This window comes from Enhydra lutris, unplaced genomic scaffold, assembly GCF_002288905.1.
Source record: "Enhydra lutris kenyoni isolate GAN:26980312 unplaced genomic scaffold, ASM228890v2 scaffoldscaffold58, whole genome shotgun sequence".
NCBI classification, from domain to species: Eukaryota; Metazoa; Chordata; class Mammalia; order Carnivora; family Mustelidae; genus Enhydra; species Enhydra lutris.
Window position 1 is genome coordinate 6,927,029 of NW_019154142.1, and position 13,635 is coordinate 6,940,663.

Below are 13,635 nucleotides of genomic sequence, written 5' to 3' on the forward strand. Positions count from 1 at the left end.
ATTAACTTTAATTAGTTTTTGGTTGAATTTCTACTTGGTTTGGGAGACTCTCTGTTGAGACTGATGAGAACTAGTGTTAGGTTTCCATCTTGAATCTTTTGGGAAACAAAGTAAAAGCTGAGAAGCGATCCCAAGTGAAATAACTTTCTCCCACTTGGCTTTGGCGTTAGAAGATGGTGAGGTTCTGCCTTCATAGGTAATTACAACCGCGGAAAGGACACTTCAGAAAGCATGACTCTCCACCAATATAAAATTTATCCTGAAGGGCAAACTATTATTTTTTTTTCCCAAAGGGCAGACTTTTCAGTATTTACTCACTTGATCTGAATGGAGTCCATCGTGTTCCCTGGGACTTGGAACCCAATCCCAGGGAATTTCTCAAAGCGGAGTAATTTTTACATCTATTACAATGAAGACTATCACCCAAGCTATGAGGGGTAGTTTGACCATGGCGTGGGGTTCCTCCTCACTTTACTGAGAGGCCCTCAGTGTTCCCACGGAGCAACTAGTTTTGCTGTTGCCAGCGGAGGCCTGAAATACTGAACCTGATTTTCAATATGCAGGAGGGCTCTCTGGTGACCGATATTCACTCGTAGCACTGACATGAGGGGAACTTATTGGAGCCTAAGCTTTGATAGGTCAAAATCTCTGACACTCCGTGAAGGCAGAGTGTCTAAATCCGGCTCCCTACCTAAAAGCCCCTCCTGGACAGCACGCCGCCAGGCACACCCAAGCGACCATCTGCCACCATGAACAAGGCCATAGATCGGACCTGCTTTTATTCAACTGTCTGGCTGTAGAGCTCACAAGTTGGCTGGAGAGAAAGTTTGCTAGATCACTCCGTTTAGAGGGCTCAGGACAGAGCATCTCAGCTTTATGCCTCTCCCAGCCCGTGAAGTCATTGAAGTCATTCCACCGGAAGACCCTGACAGAAATGCAGCCTTTCTCATCAGGAGTTCAAGAAAGGGGAAGGGAGAACAAAAGACTTCTTGGAGTGAGACAGAGTGTCACTGATGCTTTATTTACATGCGTCACCATCTCTTTTACAAACTAGATTACGGTTTTAAATGGAATACACAAGGCAATTATCTACAAACACCAAGAAAAGTTAAGTACTGTGTCTCTATTTCATTTGGAAAGGGGAAGGTTCCCAAATCAAACTGATTTTGATTCTTGAGAAGAGAGGTGGTAGAGTTAATTCATGGCAACATATGGTTGGACAAAATCCTCAGTAAGAATGCAATATGATAGTGTTCGCTTGGAGAGAAAGGGTGAGGTGCTTCAAAGTATCAACCGCTGGTCTCTCGGGTGTCTGAAGAGGGCCATGCACCATATTTAATTCTAGTCTGAGTGGGGTATGAGCAAGAAATTGGAACAGGTAAGACAATTTTACAGATACTGTATACAGATTTTTTTTTCCATTCATGCAACTTTTTTTTTAAAAAAGTTAAACATGTAAAGCCAAAATGCACAATGTATTTTTTTAATATTAACTAATTTTTCTGGTCCTTCTTCACATCCGTTTACATTTCCCGTGTACATAATGTGCTAGGACAAGTATACGAGAGAAGACTGATTGCCAGGCAATGAGATAATTTTAGAGAAATAAGTGACCAGACACACAGGTTTTTAAAGCAGCCACACACATAATTCTGGAGTGTGGCAGAGGCCTCAGAACCAATCATTCATCAAAGAAAAATACACACAAATAAAACCAGAGGAAAATATTTCATTCATTCAAACTGCATAAAATGTTACCCACCGACAATTCAGATCAAAGACTCTTTTCAGTTTCTTGGGCGTCTGTGTCAAGATCTCGTGTGCAGACATGATTTCACAAGGCCTGTGCTATCCCCTCATTTGTGCCTGCTGCCCCCAGTCTTCAGGAGAGGCTGGCTTTTTCGTACCTCTGTCAGTGATTGCATTTCTACAAAAAAACTGCTAAACTAAAAAATACAACAGTATGCCTAATCGTACAATGTTCCCCAAATTCATCAAGAAAAAGGAAATCAGAGTTCAAGCTATCACGGTTTTGCTTCTGCTTTCAGAGAGAAAGGGTGACATTCGCACTTCCATTTAGCAGCCCATAGCATCAGCATGCGACACAGGACTGGCTGCCTGACTGCTGTACTCTTGGTGGTCTCCCCAAGAGATTCCAACGGTCCTTCTTCCGTAAGCAGGGTCCACTGGGTGTAGGCCACGGCTGTCCCTACCGTCTTCAACAAGACTGGAAGCCACCTGAAAGGTCGCCCTGAGACTGGGCAGAGCTGTCCTGAGCTGTGAGTCATGAGGGCCTCCCCACAGGGTGGTCAAATGCCACACACAGAACACCCAAACTCAACACCAAACACACACACACACACACACACACACACACACAGCCCACCTTGTATCACACATGTGTGCACAATCCTGTTAACAGGAAAGACAAACTTCAGACATTTTTTAAAAAATCTGTGTTTCAGCAATCATCCCATTGCGAGGGGATGCACTGAGGGAGCTGGGGCTCAGCTTCATTCACAGTTAACGGGGGCGCTGAACCTGGCAGGCAGCTCACACAGCAGGAGAGGGAAGGCTTATAAAGCTCTTTTCTAACTTTGGTACAAGGTATCTGGTGCTGGAGCCTGAAGAGAGAACAACAGAACCCCAGAGTGCATGTCATGTTTTCAACATTAGTTACTCTTCTTTTTAATTTCCCGTCAAAAAGTGGAAGGCTCCCCAGAGTAGCTTATTTAGAGGCTGGAGATAACCTGGAATAGTTCTCAGCAGGATGCGAACATTACAGCCGCCAGGCCCCTGGAGGCCAAGTATTCCACTGGGACGCTTCAGATCAGAAAACTTACAACTCGTGACACTCAGAACTCCACATGCTGGCTGACCGCTGGCCCTTGCTGAAAGCAGAGTCTCCGTGTAAGAGACGGAGGTCTCAGGCGGCCGCCCTCCGCCCTGTGTGACCACCTCCTGGTGGCTCCAGGGGAGCCTGGCCTGGGGGTGGGGGGGGGAGGCCAGCTGGCAGTGGCCGAGGCTGAGAGGGGCGCTGCCGTGATCCTGGATGGGCCTGACTGTTCCAAGTCCCTCTCGAAACTGATGCTGGCACTCGGCTTTGTCCTGATCTCAGCTCTCCACAATGCTCTACACGTAGATACTATCTGCATTGTTAAAAAACAAAAAACCCAACAAATGCAAAGCACCCCTCCCCCTCCATTTTCCTGATGTGCTCTGCGGCTGCCCTGCTCCCAGACCTCCTCGTCCCTCCCTCAGCTGTTTCGGATTAAATTATAATCTGGTTCCAGGGCATTTTGTAAGACATTCTGCCTGAAACCTAACAAACGCTGAGAAAAAGAGAATAATAAATGAGATGCCACATGTCTGAAAGGAAGTCAACATGGGTTGAAACCTACTTGGGAGTTGTTTTTTCTTTTTACTCCCAAAGTAGCTCCCGGGGTCTATAAAACTGAAAAGGCAGACTAGCTGTTTTGTTAGTTTGCTGTTTCTTTCCGTTCAGGAGGGAAGTTCTCAGGGCCCTCATGCTGCAAGCACTGGGGATTCTCCTCCTCGCTGCCCTCCCTCCCCATCTCCCTCCCCGCAGTGGCTGTAGTTGTGTCCCAGCGGCATCCCCGTCAGGGCGGCATCAGCTACGAACCCAGCGAGGCAGTCTTCTCTCAACGACACCGACAGCTCCTGTGTACAGCGGACTACTGAAGAATCAAGGAAGTGGCTAGCGTCGTTATAAAGGGATACGGTAAGCCGAAGTCTGTCTCACGGACCAGCGGACCACATGAAGAGAATACACACCTTTAAAAATTATACATACTTTTAAAATGAAGATTAAAAACGTGTAGCAGTTTAGAAAAGGCGATATGCTACAGGCCTACTATAACCACAACCGCACGACAATTTACAGATTCAGTAAAACGCAGGGTGAAATCAACAGGGCCATCACTCAAACATGAGAACCCAAGCGAGGCGGGGGAGCCGTGTGACAATACCAAATGGAACTTCCATTATGCTAGGAGCTGTTCTCACCACCAGTATCACCCCCAGAGGAATTAGGAAGCAGAGGTGCACAAGGGGGCCCCTAGCGGCAGGTGGCAGGCGCAGGGGTCGGGTGGCATGTCTATGGTGGGAGGGAGTCGGTGCCCACTGCACGGTGCGAGCATCAGCGAAACTCATGCAGGGAGGTCTGTGCTGAACTACTAGCCTGTGTTCCTAACGTCCATGCAGAATGTTCCATTTTTGTACTGTACATGATAAAATTTATTTATACATTTATATACCTAATGCTTTTTATGCAAAGAAAAGAGTCTTCATCTATCACTTTGGAGAAGTTTGCATACGCTGCGCTCGTCAGAGCTTCATTACACCAGTTTTTCGTGTGTACCCAAGGTGTTCCCAACTATTCTATCGAAGAGGGTAATGATATAATCACACTTTCCTGGCTAAACAGAAAGCACCTATACAGCACCATTAACTTTTTGAAAACCAAAGAAAATGAAATCCATAGAAGCAGAAAGATGAGGGGGAAAAAGTCATAACTGCCCTATCTTGTACTTCCATCATGTCACTTGTACAATTACAATCTAAGCTTTTATATATATATATATATATATACACATATATATATATATTAGATTCTGTGTGTGTGTGTATATAAAAATCAGTTTGTATGCTATTTCCTCTCACTCACACATGTCTAGTAGATCTGATTATACAGAGCAAGGCTGAAAATAATCAAGGGTATTTTAGGAAAATAGTGACTCTGCTTCGTACTTTTCACACATTTCCCACTGTAGGCTTAATGCTCACCTGCAAGTTCATTTCTTCTGCAAAGCAAAACAGGACTTTTTTTTTTCCCTTTCTCCTTAAAACTAAATCCCTTAGTGGCATTTGGCAAAGAGTGGGCAGCGGAGTGGACTTATTTCTTGAAAAGACCCTAATTTCTAACCAGCACACCATCACTGTTCACTGCATTAGCTGAGGATAATGCCAGGGGACCAGAGGCCCGAGTGTTCTGGAACTGCAGACCAGGGGCTGGGGGTCCCCCCGACCCCAGCCCCGACTCAGAACGAAAACACACTGGGTCACATGCAGCCCTCCATTCGCTGGGCCTGTGCAGGGGTCAGCCCTGGACTGGTGCGCACGGTAAACAGTTGTGCCACTGTTCGGTTTTTAGAAAAGGATAGTTTTCTACAGAACAAAAGAAAGAAAATCCCCCTCTGGTTTATGTAATTTGTTAGTTTATGGAGTTCCAAGAGCTCAAATGCTTGTGATGCCCAAAGCTAGACTAGTAACTGGTACAACATTTTCCTTCTGTTTTTAAATTTGCCAGGGGAAGGATGATTAACATTTTAACATAAAAATACTGCAAGTTAATGCATGTGAAAAACTCAGAAAGTCAAAGGAAAACAAACACAAAAACGACACTTAAAACATCCCATAAACCATCGTGATATGAATACACCACAGAGTCGCCCACAGGAGCTCACGGCGTGCTCCGAACGAGGGTGGGTGGTGCTGACAGGGTGCTGTCCTTCGCTGGCAGGTGGCTCATGACCCTGTACAAGGAAGATTTTGCATACTTTATATAGAGAGTTCTGTTCCAAGGGTAAGTGCTTCACCCGGGGTAAGGGGCCATTAACAGTCTCTGCTGGGTTAGGAAAATGGTGCGGGATTCACAAAGGTGTTAAGCTGTAAACGGTATCACTGTCCACTTGCTGAGAGCAGATTTGGCAAAGGGTTTCTCTGTAGGTCTTGTGTCAGTTTGAGGGTCTGCAGGAGGAGAAAAGAAAAACCAGAGATGATTAAGGACATTCAAACAGCAATCGTAGGCCCCTCTGGCTCACGCTTCACCAGCCTCCTGTCTCCTCACCTCACCTACAAACTAAGGGTACTCACACTAAAGCTGTTTTGCTACACTAGCTTCAAAGGTCTGAAAACCTAAGGAAAAAGCATGGAGACTACTTACCTTATTTTTCTGCTCGATTATATGATGCTCTCAAGTTGAAAAAGCCTAGAGGAAATGAGGTCATTCATTTTGGGAAGTTAACAAAGAGAGGCAAGTTAGGGGTGTTTTAGTGGGCCCTTTCTTTTTTTTAATCTCTAAGACTTATTTATGTATTTATTTGAGAGAGCCCACACAAGTGTGCGATTGGGGAGAGGGAGAAGAAAAGCAGCAGACTTCATGCTGAGTGCAGAGCCCAATATGGGCCTTGATCTCAGGACCCTGAGATCATGACCTGAGCCAAAACCAAAAGTCAGATGCTTAATGGACTGAGTCACCCAGAAGCCCTGTTAGTTGGTCCTTTTAAGTTAGGCGTCCAGGGTGCAGATGGGATTTTGCTCTAGGATTTTCAAGCTACAACCAGAAAAGTTGGTCACCCTAAGCAGACCAGCTATGCTTTTCTGGTTCTCTCCCAGTGGCTACATGGACTAACCAACCTTGTTTACCATGAGTACCGGGGAGCTGAAATGGCCACTTTCCACAAAGGCTTACTCAGTCTGTACCACCGGTTGGAGATCACTTTGACTCCCCTTGCTTATTAAAGGAATAAGCAATCTCTAAGTGGACTGTGTAGGAATTTTTTTTTTCTATTAAAAGTCTGCAAAGAAAGAAAAATATGTAACACACACATATGGCCAAAAACCCCTCCCACACAAAACATCCCTTTAACAGTTAACAATTTATTATTATTTTTGCCATCAACAGTCTTCAATGGGAGGCACGTCCTCTCAGACCCTCTGAATTTACACGTCTGAGCAGACTTCATGAGACCTCTGAGCCCAGACAAGTTAAAGGACTAAAAAAAGTATACTCACAGAGATGTAGCTAAAGGAATCAACACAACAAACCTCAAGACATAAGACCTTTTGTTTATGGAGACAGTGTCAGCTGTCAAGGTAGGGAAAAAAATGGCTTTAGGCCACGAAATAGAGAAGCAGGAGGGAAACAAGCTGAACTCACCACCTTCTCATCAGAGAAGGTAAGCAAGTCATGAAGTGTTCACCAGTAAGCTCACATACACGTTACACACATCTGCTTCCCACTTTTTAGACCAGATATTATAGGTTCATTTGGGATTTTCACAAATGTACTTAGGACTTCAATCTCTTCTGTGGCTGGGCTGGCTGGCCATCTCACCTTTCACTACCAATATTCAGAAAGATAGCCGGGCGTAGCATTGGTAATGTTACATACCCATGGTCACAATTACCCTCGCTACAGCTCCAAACTGAAGCTCTTGGGGGTTTTTATCAGAGGCAGCAATAAGAAAGAAGGAAAAAAAGGCCCTCTTTCCCCCCACCCATCCCCAGTATTTATTTTCCCTGGCTGAGGGATTTTTTTGCTTTGTAAAGGTATTAGACAATATTATCCTGGACTTGTTGATTTCAGAGCAAGAAAAAAGCTAAAACAGGGACATCGGGGTGGCTCAGTTGGTTAAGCGTCTCGTGATCTCGGGGTCCTGGGACAGAGTCCCACATTGGGCTCCTTGCTCAGTGGGGGGACTGCTGGTCCCTCTGCCTGCTGCTCCCCTGCTTGTGTACATGCTCGCTCGCTGACAAAATCTTAAAACAAAACAAAACAAAAAACCCCCACAAAACCTAAGAAAGAAAGAAAGAAAGAAAAGAAAAAGCTAAAACAGGTACCTAGTTGGCTCAGTCAGCAGAGCATGTGACCCTTGATCTCGGGGCTGTGAGTTCAAGCCCCACGTTGGGCCTAGAGATTACTTTAAAAAAAAAAAAAAAGCAGTTAAAATAGAAACCAGATCAAAGCATCCATAAAGAATTAGCCTCCTAAAGCCAGCCAGTGCTATTCTACCTGGGACCCCTGAGGACTGAATGGATAAGGGTACAGACATGGTCCTTTGGAAGGGTATTCAGTTTTTCCCTTCACAATAACACTTAATAAACCACAATCTAACATCACTATGCAATTAGTCATCAGGGACTGTGGTCCCCAGGTGCTAAGAGAGAAGCTTTAAAGCATTACCTAATTCAGACCCCATCCTAGTTCCCTCTAGTATTAATTATTCAGCCATGGAAACCAGTGCATACTGGGAAGGTGACACACTTCATTCCCCAAGTACAGAGGCAGAGCACACAGCCTGTTCTAATGCTGGAGCTGGGTCCGCACAGGGGGAAAGAAGGCACAGGGCACCTATAACCCCCAACATGGCATCATTCTAAGCAGAACAGGGCATGGGCTCTGAAAACCAGGGGCAGGAGGCCCACACTGGGCAGTCTAGAGCAACAAGCAACAACAATCCTTAGGCCAAACACATTCGCTCATCAAAAGGCCCAGAATCTTCAGGGAACATCATCATTAAAAAGGAGACGCACTGATCAGGACTGCTTCCATTTCTGCAGAATGGGCTTAGGGTCCCCTGTGTCTGTGGCATTCCCCGGGGTCCTCCCAGGCCATGCCTCTTAGCCTGCAAGGGACACCTTGTGTTCTTAGAGGGGAGCCAGGAAAGAAGAGGCCCAGCTTCCGGGGAATCTCTCACAAGGATAAATGCAATAAGGAAATCCGACTCCACAGGACAGAAAGGTGACAGAAAGCAAACAGATCATGAGATATTGTGAAAATATAAAGAAATCAGATAAATGTTGAAGAGAAATACAAGCATTCTTCTAAAAGATACACCAGAATCACCATTCACTAGGAAGACCTTATGATTAAAAATAGTCCCAAAGAACACAGCTCCTTATCTGCCTTAGATTTTTAGCCACTTTGGTGACTCACCATTTGCACATGTGTATCTGACTCCACCAATGACAGAGAATAGAAGGACCACTTTAAATGATGACACAGCTACTGAGCTGGGAATTTAATGATACTTAGGTTGGGTACAGGTGTGGTGGTTTCAATGAAGCTCCCGCATTTTTGACATTGTTTAAAGTAAGATGATTACTTGAACAGAAGTTTAAGTATGCTGATGCTGATTCTAAGTTTAAAAATACATCATATTAAGCAAAACTTCTGGAAGGAAAAGGAAGCATATAGCTGAAGGGAATTATAGCTATCACTTTGCAGTCACTAGACAATAGGCCAACGAATAATGAATATAAAAATGTCCTTAAAAAAAAAAACAAAAACAGAAAATGTTGTCCTGTCCCATCTGTGATTTTCATTGATGGGGAGAAGATCTCCTCTCTTCCCCATCCATGCCCAATAAATATGTTTGAAATCAGACTGTTGATGCAAGGAAAATAAAATGGGGATGCCAAATGATGAGACCCATTCTAAAAATATCTATGGATGCTGTCATCTGGTCTCTGGTGAGAGTAAGTCCCTCTATAATCTTGGCATCTGTAGGGAAGACAAGTTTCTGCCTAATTATCACCACTAAATCACATGACATGCTAAGAAAGGGCAACGCCTCCAAAAACTCTACACAAAACATAACAACCCTAATCAACTTATATCTGGGAATAAAACATTAAAGTTCCTACTGCTGTCCTCCTACAACTTAACTCCACTGTGACAAATATGGATTTCTCAGCAGTGTTTTTATCTTTTTGGCACAGAGGAAGGGAACAGGACACTGACACCAAATATGACACAGAAGGGAAACAAGCCAGTAGCGTGAAACCCTCACATCCACAAATCCATGAAGGTAGCCACTGCTTTCCTAAGCTAAAACGAAAGATGTCTGGAGGAGGTCTGCCTGAAACACAAAATTAAAGTCAAACACCGCTTTCCCTACTCTTTAAACATAAAGATAATTTAGGCCAAACCTGCCAACCCCGGGACAAGCAGGGGACTAAATACGGAACATGTAGGACAGAAAAGGAAATGAATCAATGTTCACTCGAACTGACAGGGAAGACTCATGTGGAGTTCAGAGAACAGGTGTGGGCTTCAGACTAGGGAAGTTTCCACCCCTGAGGAGAGAGCAAAGAAATGCCTGCCTGCCACCATCTCTGCTTTGCCCCCAGGAGGATCTCTGGGACACTCAATCCATCATGAGCCACAACCGTCTGCCACCATCCACCCAGGCTTCTGGAGCTGGTGTCACCCCAAGAAAAACAGCATTTCTGTGGGTCCTGGGTTGGGCAATCACGTCTAATTCTGGAGTACCAAAATGGCAGCAGCTCCCTTGGCGTCCATCTTCACAGCCACAACATGAAGCAGCTGAAGAAAACACCTAACGGGTGCAACACTTCATTTAATTTGGTAATTTTTCAGCATCTCCCAGGTTGGAATGGGAGACAAAGACTTATGGAAGCAGCGGAGGGCCAGCCTGGTGGTCACTAAGACAGCAGGAGCCTGTCAGATGACAATCCCGCCCTCTGCCTGCACTGCTGGCCAAACAGTGCCATCCTCCAGGACTACCAGAGAAGGCGAATGAGGTGGTGCAGATCTACAAAAACACATTTTGAAGAATGCTGTCAACCTGCCATTTCAGCAACTTAATAGTTAATAAGGGAAGCAGATTAGGTAGGGAGGTTTCCGCCAGGCGGGAAGCCAAATTTGTATTCAGTTTGAGGAGCCTCAGTAAAGGAAAGTCAAGTTTCTAGGAAATGCAGCCCATAGGCACAGATGCCTTTTTTTTTTTTTAAAGCTTTATTTGAGAGAGAGAGAGAGAACGCAGGCACATATGTGCTTGTGGGAGTTGGGCGGGGGCAGAGGGAGGAGGAGAGGAACCTCAAACGGACTCCCTGCTGAGCGCGGAGCCCAACAAGGGGCTCGACCTCATGACCTGAGCCCAAATCAATAGTCAGATGCTCAACCAACTGAGTCACCCAGGTGTCCCTCCATTAATAAAACTTTAAAAAATTAATTAAAAAATTTAAAACACTAAGTATTTAATATTTGCCTTCTCTCATCTTTTCCGTGTATCCTACCATACACATCCTTTATTTCAAGGACCAAAATCAACAGTCTTGCTACTCTCTCAGATTGCTATCACTGCTTTAGTGATTCACCACTTACAAAAACAAGAGGGAACCGTAGTACAGGAAGAAATGCGTAGAGCCATAAACCGTGACCTGAATGTCACATGCTTTACGTTTGCCTTGTGACTCCTCACTGCGTTGACTCGCTGGGGCGGGGTGACTGGGAGTGTGCAGCCACCGCCTCCGGCTAGGGACACAAAAGCATCCCTGGGACGTGGATCTGCAAGTACAGGTCCAGTGTGTCAGCCCATCTAAGGGCTCCACAACCAGCTACAGAAGACAGGGGGGGCCCCAAAGTTGTCTTTGCCTGCTTTAGATATACAGGGTTTTGAAGACCATCTAATTTTTCCAAAAGTGATTCTGAAATTGAAAACACAAAACCAGTTGTTTTAGTTCCACAAATAGACCAAACTACTCATTCCCCTGTAAGGTAAGACCAGGACATGCAGGTGACACAGGTGGTGGCCAAGAAGCAACCATTAGACCAGTGCAAGAGAAGAAGGAAACCAAGAAGGGAACTAAAAGGAGGGTCTCAGGGGTGGCTCCAAGATTGGAAGACAGACAAAAGGACTGCCCTGAGATCAGCAGTCTGGCCAGTAGTGTAGACTCGGGGAGTGAGGTAAATCCAAACTTAGTATGGCTGTGGGAAGCCCTCGTGTCCCTGCTCAGCCTGGAGCTTGCTTCCATGGGTACTCCGGCCGGCAGGCGACCTGAAGTGAATGGGGCTGGACAGGGAGTGCTTTGGCTTGAGGCATTCAGGCAGCAGGCATAAGGGACACCTCTATCACATCTGTACACGTGTTGGGCTGTATTGCTTTCTGATCATTTCTCAACATACAAATGACCAATGGACATTCCAATTAATTACAGTGGCAATGTATACAGGGAGACCCAATGAAAATTAATTTAAAATTTCAACCTCAGAATCTATGGCCTTCTCTTTTTGGCCATTACATTTCTTTAAGGAGTCAAATAGTCCACACAGACATGAATACTTTAAAAAAAAAAAAAAAAGAAAGAAAATCTTATGATCCAGACTTCTTTCATCAGAGAGAAAGAGACAGAAGAAGGAGGGGGAGGGGAGGAGGGAGAGAGAAGACATCCTGATATGCAAACCTTCAATCAAGCCAAGACTGGCAATTAACGTTTTATCCTCTGGAAACACTGGAATTACCTTCGGAGGCTACCATGACTAAGTAATTCTCATCGTTTAATAAATGAATATCACATATTTTACCCAAAAAGAGGTCATTAAAAAAAAAACAGGAAATCTAGAATTAGAGTACAGCCCACATCTATTACTGGGGAAGAGAAGCAAAGCACAAGACCCGCACCCAAGCAAGCAGCAGTTCCTCGGGGAGAGGGCCATGTTCCCATTCTAAGCCTGGTCCCGCTTCTTTGGGAGGAAAGCTCCCGGAGAACAACAGCCCATTTTCTCTGGGTTTTCACTGAACTTACAGTTGGAAGAGATCTTAAGGGCAGAGTGACCACATTTTCTGAATCCCAAACTATGTCACACTAGCCAGTAAGGGGGTAAACCTCCAGCCCCAGGGGGTGGGGGTGTCCACGGCCAGACCACTGCCAGCATCAAGCTATTTATTGTGTGGCAACTTCCGGCTCTCAAGAGAGCCCTAGGAGGGTCAGAACAGCTCTTTATTTCTCTGCGGCTTGGGACGGGCTGGCAGTGGGAACGGGAGGATCAGATTTCCAGGCTCCCTACCAGCAGGGATGGGCTATACCGAAAGGGAGCAGAGAAGGGGCATGGGGAGGCTGCTCCCTCCTCTGTTCCCTCCGCAGAGTGCTACCTACTGGCCAACTGGAAGCTGACACACACCCCCAAGGAAACCCGAAGCCAGGCGTCTGGGACTTCTCAGGCAATCCTCTGAAGAAGCTAAGGGAACACTCTGGGTACCACACACAAACCTCATTCCATCTAGGTCGGAAGTTCCCTGTGAGTGAAACAGTTTCTTGCAGGGGTACCTCCAAATTGGTAGCCAGGACTTCTAGGGGGAGTCCAAAGCTTCACAAACAGGCAACCACCATACCTTTTTAATAAAAAGAAGCCAAATGCACTCTGGTTTAGGGAAGTACTTGCTCTTTCTGCCAATAGTGTTCCGTATGGCCTGGCTTCCTCCCTTATTGGTATCAACTCTGGAGCCACTGTCAGTAACAATAAACATTAAGTAACTTTTTAAAAAGCTGCCAAAGGCCCTTAGGCCATATAAGAGCTCTGTGGGGTAGGTCTCCATTTTAACCCCATTTCATAGATAAGTGAACTGAGACTGAGGGAGATGAGTGACTTCACTCTGACACACGGCCATGCAGATGGCAGCCTTCTGCTACAAATCCCACAGCTCCTCTGCCGTACCACACAGGTGATACTTAACTTGGAGTGAGTTGTAGGGGAGGTTTTTTAAATCCATGGTTCCCACCACAGCAGAACCCCAGGGACAGTAAGCTAAACTGGGTGGCTGGCTCATGTCTTTAGGGGTTTCCTTAGAACATGGGTCCTAAGGCTTCTTGAAGAAAAAGGATTTGGCTCAAGATAGCAAATAAATTTAGGAAACACTGCAATCCTATCCTAGAAGGTTCATAACATATATTAACTTTCAAAGCTCTTTGTAGCTCATCTGGCAACAACTCTAATTCACTTAAACATCATATTCCTCAAACCTATTTGACCACAGAATGCATTTTCTACTTAATATCCATGAACGTCTTGAGGGTCCAGTATTCTGT

The 13,635-nt window shown here is 45.4% G+C and overlaps 1 protein-coding gene across 1 annotated transcript in view; it reads right to left on the reverse strand.

Annotated features, from left to right (window-relative positions):
• Positions 1-4,855: 4,855 nt before the first annotated feature.
• LOC111158279 (forkhead box O3) overlaps positions 4,856-13,635 on the reverse strand; it is a 119,392-nt gene continuing 110,612 nt past the window's right edge. The window contains exon 4 of the mRNA XM_022520209.1: positions 4,856-5,769. The gene's annotated coding sequence lies outside the window, so the exon portion shown is untranslated. The remainder of the gene's footprint in view (positions 5,770-13,635) is intronic.